Below are 14,339 nucleotides of genomic sequence, written 5' to 3' on the forward strand. Positions count from 1 at the left end.
GTCTATTACATCGATAACCCACTCTGCTGGTACATCTGTGTCCTAGTTAGGGTTACTATTGCTGTGATGAAACACCATGACCACAGGCAAGTTGGGGAGGAAAGCACTTATTTGGCTTATGCTTCCACTGTTCATCATTGAAGGAAGTCAGGACAGGAACTCAAGCAGGGCAGGAACCTGGAGGCAGGAGCAGATGCAGAGGCTTTGGAGGAGTACTGCTTACTGGCTTGCTCCTCATGGCTTGTTCAGCCTGCTTTCTTATAGAACCCAGGACCACCAGCCCAGGGATGGTACCACCCACAATGGACTGAACCCTCCCACATCAATCGCTAATTAAGAAAATGCCCTACAGGCTTATCTACAGCCTGATCTTATGGAGACATTTTCTCAACTGAAGCTCCCTCCTTCTGAATAACTCTAGCTTGTGTCAAGTTGACACAACCAGCCAGGACAGTGTCTTTCCAGATGCTCTGAAGAAGAAGTCCCTTCCAAGAGCACTCAGATCGTTGGCCAAAATTCATTTCCCGAGACTCTAGAGACTCTAGACTGAGCTCCTGGTGTCCTCAGTCCTGCCAATGAGGACAGTTCTCAGCTCCCAGAGACCACATACCTTCCTTATTTTATGGCTCTCCTACCTTAAAAGGAGCAAGAGAGATCTCTCTTGCACTTCAGATCTGTGGCTTCCTTTCTCTGAAATCTAGATCCAGTTGAAATTGCTACTGCAATTAAGTCAGCGGGAATGATCTCCTCTTCGATTAACTGTTAATCAACTTACTAGTTAAGTAATGAACACTTAAGTATGGAGTGAACTGATTCTTTAAGTAGCATTAGCTGCAGAGGAGAAGCCCTTTTATATGTAATATGAGGACCACCAAAAGTCAAATCCCATCATTTTCTCAGCACTGGAGGGCTGGGTATCATTAGATAATCTTATTTAAGTTATTTTTAACAATTTACATATATATACTACACATACTGTATACTCTCATCCTTGCCTGCCTGCTATCCTTGCCCAACCCCGTCCCCACTCCCTACAAATCTCTCTCACACATCCCTGTGTATCCATTTTATTTTGTGACCCACTGAGATTAAAAGGATGATCTGTGTGACTGTAGGTTGAAAGCTATCCATTGGTACTTGGTGGGTTCAGCAGAGGGTCTACAACTAAAGACAGTGATTCCCCATGACCCGCCTCTGCAGAAAAGCACAATAGTTGATGGTCCCTTATCAAAAACAAGAACAGAAAAAAAGAACTTACCAGATAGGAAATCCAGGAGAGCGACAGACAGCCAGGGACCATCTTTTGGAGGTCAAGTACTTTACAAAGCAGAGACTCAAGCAAAAGGAATTCCCATATAGCTAATAAACAAATGTCTCGTATGAGAGAAAGGGGATGAACCAGAAACTCTGCTGAGTCCAGAAAGCAAGAACATCAAAAGAACCACACCAGTTACTAGTAGCATAGGAATTTCTGCAACCACCATTACTGTCCACTCACCCTCAACCACCATTACTGTCTACCCACCCTCAAGCACCATCACTGTTTACCCACCCTCAACCACCATCACTGTCTACCCACCCTCAACCACCATCACTGTCCACCCACCCTTAACCACCATCACTGTCCACCCACCCTCAACCACCATCACTGTCTACCCACCCTCAACCACCATCACTGTCCACCCACCCTCAACCACCATCACTGTCTACCCACCCTCAATTACCATCACTGTCCACCCACCCTCAAGCACCATCACTGTCTACCCACCCTCAACCACCATCACTGTCTACCCACCCTCAACCACCATCACTGTCTACCCACCCTTAACCACCATCACTGTCTACCCACCCTTAACCACCATCACTGTCTACCCACCCTCAAGCACCATCACTGTCTACCCACCCTTAACCACCATCACTGTCCACCCACCCTCAAGCACCATCACTGTCCACCCACCCTCAAGCACCATCACTGTCCACCCACCCTCAAGCACCATCACTGTCTACCCACCCTTAACCACCATCACTGTCTACCCACCCTCAACCACCATCACTGTCTACCCACCCTCAACCACCATCACTGTCCACCCACCCTCAACCACCATCACTGTCTACCCACCCTCAACCACCATCACTGTCCACCCACCCTCAACCACCATCACTGTCTACCCACCCTCAATTACCATCACTGTCCACCCACCCTCAACCACCATCACTGTCTACCCACCCTCAACCACCATCACTGTCTACCCACCCTTTACCACCATCACTGTCCACCCACCCTTAAGCACCATCACTGTCTACCCACCCTTAACCACCATCACTGTCTACCCACCCTCAACCACCATCACTGTCTACCCACCCTCAAGCACCATCACTGTCTACCTACCCTCAACCACCATCACTGTCTACCCACCCTCAACCACCATCACTGTCTACCCACCCTCAACCACCATCACTGTCTACCCACCCTCAACCACCATCACTGTCTGTCTACCCACCCTCAACCACCATCACTGTCTGTCTACCCACCCTCAACCACCATCACTGTCTACCCACTCTCCCAGTAAATGTTGAGACAAGAAGGAAAAACAGTCATCATACTCTCTTCTCCAAAGGAGGGTAGTACAAACACAAGGCTCATCAAGATGGTGGAAATCATATTTAGATAAAGATTGAGTTGATTCATGTCTAGAATTATACATTTTTTCCAGAATTACAGCTGTGGTTTTATTTTTTTCATTTTTTTTCCTTAAGTAGCCATTAGATTCTAAAGAGCAAACAGAAAGTCATGAGAACTTATCTGCGGGGTAGAAGTTTTCTCTTGGGAATAAAGACTAAAGGGATAGTGGGTATGAGAAAGAATGGAAGAAGCAGAGGAGGAGGTCAGGAAGAGGAGGTAGGGAGGAGGAAAACACCAGCAGTAGTAGAATCAGCTCCATCTTGGCCTCACCCTAAGCATGGGTGTCCCTCAGATTTGTGATTGCATACTTATGATGGATGCCTCCCAGACTTCGAGACCTAGAGTGACTTACCAAGTCACAACTCATAAGGGGTTGGGATTGAAAATCAGGTCTCCCTATCCCCCAGAGTTACTTTCATGCCATTACCACATCAAGTAGGAATTTTGATTATAGGGACATCTATATGGTGGCTGGAAAGCAGGCCCTACTGGCTAGAGCTACAATGAGCCTGCCCAGTGAGTAGCTCTCACCACACCCTTTTCCTGCAGAAGGGTCCTCTTCAGGCTACAGGATCCAACAGGGTTTCAGTGAAGTGTCTCAGCTCTTTAAAGGGGCCTCAACCATGCTTCCTAAATAGAATTCCAGAGTCAGGCTTGCCTTTCCAAGAATAGGAATTAAAGACTCTTTACAGTGGGGAGGAAAATCTAGGGTCTCTTGCATAATCTGTTCTTGACTGGGGTGGGGATGGGTTAACTTGAGACAACTCAGTCTCACCAGGGAGAAAACAAACACATGGTCTCCAGTTTTCATCTTTTGACCCAAAAGCAGCCAACACAGTGTATTGAGAGAGGAATGAGAAAAGACAAAGAAAAAGTGCCTGCTCCATGGCCCTTTCTCCTTTCTGCCTAGGGACAAACTTCCATGAGGCAGGAAGTGAGTTTCAGAGAAGTAAGGAGACTGTTGCCAGCCTCTCCCTCCAGGCACTGAGGAGCCAGGATAACCCCAGGATGCTCTTTAGCATTACTCTTAAAAGGTCTTATTAATAAAAACAAACCGGGAACCAGGTGTTGGGGTGAATGCTGAATGATCAGAGAAACAGAACAAGCCACATCCTCACCATGCCAGTTCCTCAGCTGTTCTTGTTTCCTCAGACTGAAAGCCTCTGAGGATGGATCTCAGCTGAACTGCTGCTAAAAGCCTAAAAGTTTAACAGAGCCTAAAAAACCTCTAGTTCCTGGTCCTCATGCCTTATATACTTTTCTGCTTCCTGCCATCACTTCCTAGGATTAAAGGTGTGAGTCACCATGCCTGGCTGTTTCCAGTGTGGCTTTGAACTCACAGAGATTCGGATGGATCTCTGCCTCCAGAATGCCACCATTTTCTGGTCTCTATGTCTATCTAGTGGCTGTTCTGTTTTCTGATCCCAGATAAGTTTATTAGGGTGCACAATATATTGGGGGACACAATATCACCACATGCTCTTCAGTTAAGAGAGACTCAATGGGGAAACTGGGGAAAAAGAGCAGTGAAAATCAGAAGAACGAGGGCAGAGGAGAGTAGACGTGTGGCCTGCAAAACTGGGTTTTAGATACATTTCATAAGCCCCTGGGGAACTCTACTCATCGGAACGGCTCCCTCAGATTGTTCTGGAAGATTAAATGAACCATATTTACAGAAATCTTGACATCCAGTTGCCTTAACTTTGATATTTGTCACCAAATCATGCTCTACTATTTGATTATTGCCCTAGGAAATGAGATATTTAAATTTCTCAAGAATCATACACAAAATTCAATCTGAGTCCATTATGATATTTGGAATCAGTGAAAAACCCATGCACCATGCCTTGGCCTCTTCTATCCCTGAGTTTGTGCATTTTATATGAGAAAAAAAGTCAGTCATCAAGACTGTTCAATAACCCTGTCCTCAGGCTGGCAGCCAATATGCATCTCCCAGAAGGAAAATGGAATTTTTTCTGGCTCCCTCCTCTGTGGACTCCAAACAGGAAGTAAGAGGAAGCAGCAACAATTTCACATTAACCATGAACATAAAAGCAGGGTGTTCCATCCATAGTACTTCCCAGCAGAACACCTCTATGACGTGGATCTCAACCTGTGGGTCATGACCCCTTTGGGGGATCAAATGACCCTTTCAAGGGTTCACCAGAAAACACAGATATTTATATTACCATTCATAACAGGAGCAAAATTACAGTTGTGAAGTAGCAATGAAAATAATTTTATGGCTGGGGTCACCACCACATGAGGAACTATATTAAAGGGTCGCAGCCTTAGGAAGGTTGAGAACCACTGGTCTAAAAGGAAAGGGGAAAGCAAGACATAGTTGGCGGTAAACTCTCTCTCAGACTGTGGGACTCACCTGAGCTGACAGAGTGACTCATGTGAAGATCCTCTTAGCCTATTTTCAGCAAGGGCATAATGTGTGGCTAGGCCCAGACTTCTATCTGTACAAGAACCAGCCTTACGTAAAATGCTCTCAACTCTCCTTGGCTAACCAAGTCTTAAAAGTATTTATTTCACCATTTTTAGTTATGTGTACACACACATGTCCAGACATGTATGTGAGTGTGTATGAATGTGTGTGAATACATATGTGTGCAGTACCTGTGGAGACCAGAGGCCTCAGATCCCCTGGGGATGGAGTTACAGGCATTTGTGAGCCACCCAACATGTGTTCTGGGAACAAAACTTAGGTCCTCTGGAAGAGCAGTACATGCTCTTGCCCACTGGGCAGATGGCTGTCCAGCCCAGTACTGTAACTTCACCATATGTTAAGAATGCTCATATGGGGGCTGGAGAAAGGGTTCAGTGGTGTAGAAAACTAGCTGCTCTTTCAGAGGACCCAAGTTAGGTTCCCAACACTCACACAGTGGCTTACAACCATAACTACAGTAACTACAGTTCCAGGAATCCAGGCACCTCTCTGCCTCATCCCAGATACCACATACACACAGTGTACACACATACATGCAGATGAAACACCCACATACATAAAATAACAATAAATGAACTCTCAAAATGAGAATTTTTATAGTTAACAACTGTTTGTATCCACAAAGAATAAGACCAAAATACTGCTTTAGTCAGAGTAGTTAATACCAGCTGCTTCAACAGACCCACCATTTCTGTGATATAATGCAAGCATGTTTATCATTTACACTCAGAGTCCAGTATAGAACCTATTTCCTTCTCTGATCTTTAGTTACACAATCTGAGACCCAGGGTCTTCCCTGGAGGATTGTGTGGAATAATCTCAACAGTCAGTACTGTCCAGAACTTCTGCCCATGGGCCAGAACTCAGCTATAATGCCCTAACTTAACTGTATGGAAATCTGGGAGACACGGAGAAGCACAGGGATGATTTATCAGTTTTGACATGGATAAACAGATGGATAATGATGATGCAATTGACTGAGTATTTGAGTTATAATAAAGGTATGACTGTTGCATGACAGTAGTTTCTGCCTGACAGGTCTAAAAACAGTCCGTGGGAAAGGAGACACGTGAAAAGTCACAGGAAAAGAGCAACAGCAAGGTAGATGGAGAGATGAGAAAGGTTCCTGTGGGTTTCTCCTAGCTTGGCCAAGCTAAGCACATTATCAAATTCAGCATCTCTGTCACACTGTACGCAGAAAGTATATGTAGTAAAAGCCAAAAGTATCAATAAGACCTAATGCCAAGGTTCTGAGGAAATCCTCAGAGGCACAGTGAAGGTGTACATGAATCTAGAATCCACACCAAGACCTGGGGAATAAGTCTATCCAAAGTGTGATCAGGTACGTGAGCTGGATTTATGCAGAACCTCAGCTAGTAAGTCAGGACTCCACATTACCTGACTCCATAACAAAGTCAACAGTCATGGAGGGTGCAAACCGTGGCAATATTAGGATGTGTTCCCTCATTGCAACACCACATAGAAGAAGAGAGCTGTGGCTTGGAGAGCAGGACAGCCCTGTGTAGCAGGCTTTCTTGGACAGCCAGCCCCCAAATTGTGACACAGAGACTTATTATTAATTATGAATGCTCGGCCTTAGCTTAGGCTTGTTTCTAGCTAGCTTTTTTTTTTTAACTTAAATTAACTCATTTCTATTCATCTATGTGCTGACTCAAGGTTCATTTACATTACCTACATGCTGTCCATTCTGCTTTCCTACTTCCTCTGTATCTGGCTAACTGGCTGGCTCCTTTTTTTCTCTGCTCGCCAGCCCCACCTATCTCTCCTCTGCCTAGCTTTCTGGTCATCTCTTTCAGTACTTTCCCCCTCCATCCATTCTCCAACATGATCCCTCAAGTTACCATCGCCACCTGCCCACCAATCCACTCAGGAGATCTTTCCTATTTTTTCTTCCCAGGGAGATCCATGTGACCCCACCTTGAACCCTCCTTGTCACCCAGCCTCTCTGGGTCTGTGAATTGTAGCATGGTTATCCTTTACTTTACAGCTTATATCCACTTATGAGTGAGTACATACCATGTTTGTCTTTCTAGATCTGGGTTACCTGACTCAGGATGATTTTTTTTCTAGTTCCATCCATATGCCTGCAAATTTCATGATGTCTTTGTTTTTAACAGCTGAGTAATACTTCATTGTGTAAATGTGTAATTTACATTCTTCCATTGAGGAGCATCTAGGTTGTTTCCAGGTTCTAGCTATTACTAATAAAACTGCCATGAACATAGGTGAGCAAGTGTCCTTGTGATATGATTGAGCATCCTTTGGGTATGTACCTAATAGTAGTATAGCTGGGTCTTGTGGTAGATTGATTCCCAATTTTCTGAGAAACCGCCATATTGATTTCCAAAGCGGCTGTACAAGTTTGCATTCCCATGAACAGTGGAGAAGTATTCCTCTTGCTCACATCCTCTCCAACATATGATGTCATTTGTGTTTTTGATCTTAGCCATTCTGACAGGTGTAAGATAGAATCTAGAGTCATTTTGATTTGCATTTCCCTGATGACTAAAGATATTGAACATTTCTTTTAAGTGTTTCTCTGCCATTTGAGATTCTTCTGTTGAGAATTCTCTGTTTAGATATGTACCCACTTAATTGGATTATTTGGATTTTGATGTCTAGTTTCTTGAGTTCTTTATATATTTTGGAGATCAGTCTTCCATCAGATGTGGGGTGGTGAAGCTCTTTTCCCATTCTATAGGCTGCCATTTTGTCCTATTGACAGTGTCCTTTGCCTTACAGCAGCTTCTCAGTTTCACGAGGTCCCCTTTGTTAGTTGTCAGTCTTGTGCTTGTGCTACTGGTCAGGAAGTGGTCTCCTGCCACTGCATTCAAGACTATTCCCCACTTTCTCTTCTATCAGATTCAGAGTAACTGGATTTATGTTAAGGTCTTTGATCCACTTGGATTTGAGTGTTGTGCAGGGTGATAGATATGGATCTATTTGCATTCTTCTACATGCTGACATCCAGTTATGCCAGCACTATTTGTTGAAAAAGCTTTCTTTTTTCCATTGTATAATTTTGGCTTTTTTTTTGTCAAAAATCAGGTGTCCATAGTGTGCAGATTTATATCTGGGTCTTTGATTCATTTCCACTGATCCACCTGTCTATTTTTATGCCAATACCATGCTGTTTTATTACTGCAGCTCTGTAGTAGAGCTTGGGATTAGGGATGGTGATGCCTCTAGAGGCTCTTTTATTGTACAGGATTGTTCAGCTGTCCTGGGTATTTTAGTGAGTATGAAGCTGAGTATTGTTCTCAATACATATGAAGTTGAGTATTGTTCTTTCAAGGTCTGTAAAGAATTGTATTGGAATGTTGATGGTGACTGCATTGAATCTGTAGATTGCTTTTGGTAAGATGGCCATTTTTACTATGTTAATCCTACCGATCCATGAGCATGGGAGATCTTTCAATCTTCTGACACCTTCTCCAATTTTTCTTTCTTCAAAACTTGAAGTTCTTGTCATACAGGTCTTTCACTTGCTTAGTTAGAGTTACCCAAAAATATTTTATATTATTTGTGGCTATTATGAATGGTGATGTTTCCTTGATTTCTTTCTCAGCCCTTTTATCATTTGTATATAAGAGGGCTACTGGGTTTTGGTTTGGTTTGGTTTGGTTTTTTTAGTTATTCTTGTATCCAGCCACTTTGCTAAAGGTGTTTATTAGCTGTAGGAGGTCCTTAGTAGAATTTGGGGGTCACTAATGTATACTATCATGTCATCTGCAAGTAGCAATACTTTGACTTCTTCTTTTCCGATTTGTATCTCCTTGATCTCCTTTTGTTGTCTTATTGCTCAAGCTAGACCTTCGAGTACTATATTGACTAGATATGGAGAGAGAAGACAGCCTTGATGATAATGATGATGATGATGATGATTACTATTTTATCATTATTATTATTATTATTATTATTAATCAGCATCAGCACTAGTGTGTGTGTGATATGGAGGAGTCACTTACATAGAGGTCAGAGGACAACTTTGTGGAGTCACCTCTTTCCCTCCACCCTTGCATGGATTCCAGGGACTGAAATCAGGTTGTTAAGTGTGTACCTCAAATGCCTTTGTCCCCTGTGTCATCCCACTAGCCCTGTAAGTCTCATTTTTTAATGTTTGTATATATGTGAGTTTTGTGCACATGCATGTGGGGGGGTGAGTTTGTGTGTGGGGTAAAGTGCATATGTGCTCATGAATATGTAAAGCCAGAGGACAACCTTGGAGGTCATTCTCAGGAATGCTATCTGCTCCTCTTTTTTTGAGCCAGAGTCTCTCACTGGCCTGGAGCTCACTCATTAGACTATACTGGTTGGCCAGTGAGTCCCAGGGATCCTCTTGCTCTGCCTCCCCAGTGTTGAGACTATGAGCACCTATTCCCATGCTTGGAATTTTTACACGGTTCTTATGATCAAACTTGGGTGCTCTTGCTTAGAAGTCAAGACATTTCCCAACTGAGCTATCCCCCAACTCCCTTTCTAGTCACATTTTAAATTATAATTCCTTGAATAGGAGCATAGCATGCAGAGAAAGGGAAGGGCCCTTGTAGGATTATAAGTAAAGCATACGATGGAATATGACAGACTGAGCACCCCTCATATGAAACTCTGAAATCCTGCAAAAGTAGGTTCTTAAGAATCAATGTAATGTCTCAAAATTCTACACCTAACCTCATGTAACAGACCAGATTCCAAATGGGAGACACAAAAACTATTGCATGAGTATGTTTGCAAGTTTCATGCAAGTGGAATCTCACCCCTAAATATCTCATTATTTATATGCAAATATTTTGAAAAATTAAATTCAGAAATACTCCTGGGTCCCAAGCATTTTAGATCAAGTATGCACTATTTGCATATGCCATTTTCTATATTCTCACTTCCTTGTCCCATTTTCCAGCACAAAGTTTTGGGTTGTCTTTCATGGATCTACACCACTTGCAAGCTGCTCAGAGACTTGCAAGGGAGACTGGGCTAGTGTCTTAATTACTTTTCAAGGGCTATAATAAGACAATATGACCAAGGCAACTTATAGAAGAAAGGTTTATGTGGGGGCTCACAGTTTCAGAGGGTATGCTCATGACCATCACAGTGAGGAGCATGGCAGCAGGCAAACATACACGGTGCCAGTAGCTCAGAGCTTCCATCCTTAGCCACACACGTTTACCACTCTAGAGGTGGTAGGACATGGGAGAATGAAGCCTAAAAATGAGGTGGACTATAAAGTCTCATGGAATAGCCTTCTTGATTCAGAGCAACAGACAATTTATACTCCGAGGGTTAAGAAGAGTCACCTGAGTGAAGTGTACAATGACAAGGACAAGCATGTCACACGTGGCAAAAACATGGTTTTTCCATAAAGACATATAAACATTTAATTTTGTTAACTGAATAACAGCAGCAAGCAACAAGGAGTAATCTAATGTAAACACACTCCTATCTGCTACACCTGGGAGGAGCATGAGAACACATTCCAAGAAAAACTCTGTTTTGCAGAAACTGAGGTCACAAGACTCCTGTTTCCTTGGAGTTTTCTCACAAGCACTCAGAATTCTCCTTACACAACTCCACTCCTGGACTGTATTCCAACATACACACACATACACACATACACACACACACACACACACACACACACACACACACACACACACACACACACACACAAATAGTGGGTAGGGAAAACTAACTGAGAATGGCATGGATTTTTGAAATCCCAAACCTGCCTCCAGAGACACACCTCCTCTGACAAGGCCACCTCCTAATCCTTCCTAAACAGTTCCACTAACTGGGAAGCAAGCATTCAAATATTTGAGCCCATTGGGGCCATTCTCATTCAAATCAACACATTCCAGTCCCTGAGCCCTATAGACTTATGGCTATATCATAATGCAAAATGCAGTTAGTCAAACTTCAAAAGTTCCCACAGTCTTTTAGTCTTAACAGTTTAAAAATACAAAGTCTCTTCTGAGACTCAAGACAATCTCTTAATTTTAACCTCCTATAAAATAAAAAAGCAAATTACAGACTTCCAACATACAATGGCACAGAATATACTTTACCATTCCAAAAGGGAGAAGTGGAGGCATGGTAGGAAATGCTGGACAAAGAAATACTGAAACCCAGCAGGGCAAACTCCAAGTCCTATAACTCCATATCTAATGTCATAGATCTTAACTGTCTCTGCCTTTCCAATTTTATTGATTGCAACATACTTCTAGTCTCTTGGGCTGGTTCCAAATCCTGTTTGCAGCTCTCCTTGGCAGGTATCCCACACTCTTGGCATCTCCAACATCACAGGGTCTCCAAAGACATGAAGGCTTCACTTTCACAGCTTCATGCAAAGGTCTCTCTGGGAATTCTCTTGCCACATGTCTGACCTCAGCTGCTTTGCTTAACCACAGGCAATCCTTCTGGTCCTGTATCCTTCGTGACTCTAATGTCATAACCATGTGGCCGATGCCACTGAATTCAGCTGCCTGCTTGGGATGGAACCTGATCTTCTTCCGGAATTACATTTGCATGAGCTTTCCTTTGGAAGCTTAGCTGGGTGGGATCCTGCCCTGAGGGTACCTCTCTCTTTACTCCATTTCACACCATGCCTCTCCTTACCTCTTTCAGCACAAGCCTTGACTCCAACATTAAATTTCCTGTTATTCTTTTTCTCCTCAAACTGTACATTCTGTATTTCTTTTTGCCCTACTTACTCTTTTTCATTGTAGATCTGCATAAAAGTGATTACTAATAACCCAGTGACAGAGTCAATATTAGATCAGCTTGGAATCTCTACTGCCAACAAAATTAGTTCAAAATTTTTCAGTGTTGCCTGAGGCAAGTTTTTAGGACAAGGGCAGAAAGCAACCACATTCTTTGACAAAATATCACAAGGGAGATCTCTAGCCAGTTGATAATAACATCCCCGCTCTGAAAACTGCTGAGCTGGGTCTCCACAGTCCAGTCGCTCTAGCACTATTGTCTTCCAAGCTCCTCCTAGGACGGCCTATTAAGCTCCACTTAGAGCATTCAATCATTTCCTAGTCTAAAGTCCCAAACTCTTCCACATTCCTCCAAAAACTAGCACCAGCATGGTGAGGCCCTGTCACAGCAACAGCCCTCTCCCTGGTGCCAACTCCTGTCATTGTTACTTTTCAGCGCTGGATGAGATACCGTGGCCACTTATAGAAGAAAGAGGTTATTGAGGGGCTTACAGTTTCCTGGGGTGTGTCCATGGCCATCATGGTAGGGAGCACGGCAGTGGCAGGCAGGCACGGTGCTAGAGCAGCAGCTCAGGGCTTCCATCCTTATTTGCAAGTAGAAGGCAGAGAGAGAGATCATTGGGAATGACACAGGGTTTTTACCAACTCAAAGCCTACCCTCAGCAATACACTTTTCCAACAAAGTCAGGCCTCCTAATTCTTCCCAAACATTTCCACCAACTAGGGATTAAGTATTCCAGTATATGAGCCCATGAGGGTTGTTCTTATTCAGTCCACCACAGAGAAGATGCTGAAGCCCAACATCAGCTCATTATTTATGAGCTCTGGTGATGCAAAGCTGTATTTCTTTAGCCCCATACTCAGCACAGCCACTGGGCTCTTGGAATCGACAGACCTCGCATTCTCTTTCTGAAGGATGTCTGACATTGGAGTCTGGATGTCTTCTCAGACCTGTTATCACATTATATATTGACAGTGATTGTTCTGAAACAGACAGCATCATTCCCATTTTACAAATGAGAGAAACCACAAAGGGATTTACAAGGCGAGGCCAAATGTATTCTACTTACTTCAATACAGCTGCCAAATATTGTCCTTGGTATAAAAATGAGGAAGAGGCTAACCCTTGCTTCCTCCCTTAAAGTGATACTCTGCAAAGATGGAGACACAGGAAGTGTGACCACTCTAAAGACGAGATTGTTACACAGGAAGTGTGACCACTCTAAAGACGAGATTGTTACACAGGAAGTGTGACCACTCTAAAGACGAGATTGTTCTAACGCGTTTCTCTAGAAACCAGGTTTTCTCAGAGCCCTGAGCTACACAAACCCAACTGCAAAGATAAAGCATAGAAACATTGCTAAATGGAATGGCATCAACTTGCACTAAAATAAACTGGACACAGATCACCAAGTAAAGCAGCACAGCTTTAAAAGAATGATGGGGCCTGGTGGATGGTTCAGTGGCTAAGGGTACTTGCTGCACAAGCATGGGGGTCTGAGTTTTGATCCCAGCACCCATGTAAAAAGCCAGACATGGCTGCCTATGTGTCATTCTGATACTGGAGATGCAGGGAGACAGGATAATTGCTAAAGTGTGCTGGCTGCCAGGCTAGGACCAAGTTCAGTGAGAAGCCCTGTCTCAAGAGAGTTAGGCAAATAGTGATAGAGGACACTCAGTGTTGTCCTCGGCCTCCACGTTTGATAAGTCATGCATACTTACATATGCACATGTGCACACACCACATACACACAAAGAAAGAGGGGGAAGGGGGAGAAGGAAGAAAGGAAAGAAGAAAGAGAAAGGAAAGCGGGGAGGGAGGAAGGGAGGGAGGGAGGGAGGGAGGGAGGGAGGTAAGGGGAAGACAAGGTTGTCCTCACTTGCACTAGGTATTGTTCTACTGAGGAACCATATGTGACATATATAAGATATGCAAGCATGCATACCTCTAATGTTTTACACCTATAGCATACCCATTTACATATATGCAGAGTCCAATGGACACAAGTGACCTAAATACAGTTTTCTATTTGTCTTTACTTTGATGTAGGTAACTACTGTGATAGAAGAGGAAAGTGGGTACTTTGGATATCCTACCTTCCTTCCTCCATGGAAGACAAGAGTAAAGAAGATTGGAAAGGGGAAATGGGGTGAAGACTGGGCAGCATTTCATGGCCGACTCTCTGAGTCCCAGAGTCTCGTTTCCTCTGCGATTCCCAGGACATCTGCTTTCAAGGCTTCTTTTTCAGTGTGACTAGCAGAGTTACGAGCTGCTTACAGGAGCGTAGGGGAGAAGTTATGTATTAGAGCATGGGAAACATATCAGTGGCTACGCCACTAAAGAAAACAACACACCTTCCCACAGCAACCTTTCCCTGACCACAGGCCCTCAGGGAGGAGGGAATGAAAGGCATCTGCAGTCAAACCTTGATTGACAGCTACAGTGAGCTCACGAGCTCAATAG

At 43.7% G+C, this 14,339-nt stretch overlaps 1 long non-coding RNA gene across 5 annotated transcripts in view; it reads right to left on the reverse strand.

Moving 5' to 3' along the window:
- Positions 1-14,339, reverse strand: part of LOC128100436 (uncharacterized) — a 415,354-nt gene that overhangs the window by 296,654 nt on the left and 104,361 nt on the right. For 4 of the 5 annotated variants that reach the window (XR_008214792.1, XR_008214795.1, XR_008214796.1 and 1 more), the window contains exon 4: positions 13,973-14,145. This is a non-coding gene — a long non-coding RNA (uncharacterized LOC128100436). Of the gene's footprint in view, positions 1-12,367; positions 12,460-13,972; positions 14,146-14,339 lie in introns of all 5 variants that reach the window. The other variant, XR_008214793.1, reaches the window with a different exon arrangement.

This window comes from Peromyscus californicus, unplaced genomic scaffold (assembly GCF_007827085.1).
Source record: "Peromyscus californicus insignis strain IS unplaced genomic scaffold, ASM782708v3 Scaffold_11__1_contigs__length_118956290, whole genome shotgun sequence".
Classification (NCBI taxonomy): domain Eukaryota; kingdom Metazoa; phylum Chordata; class Mammalia; order Rodentia; family Cricetidae; genus Peromyscus; species Peromyscus californicus.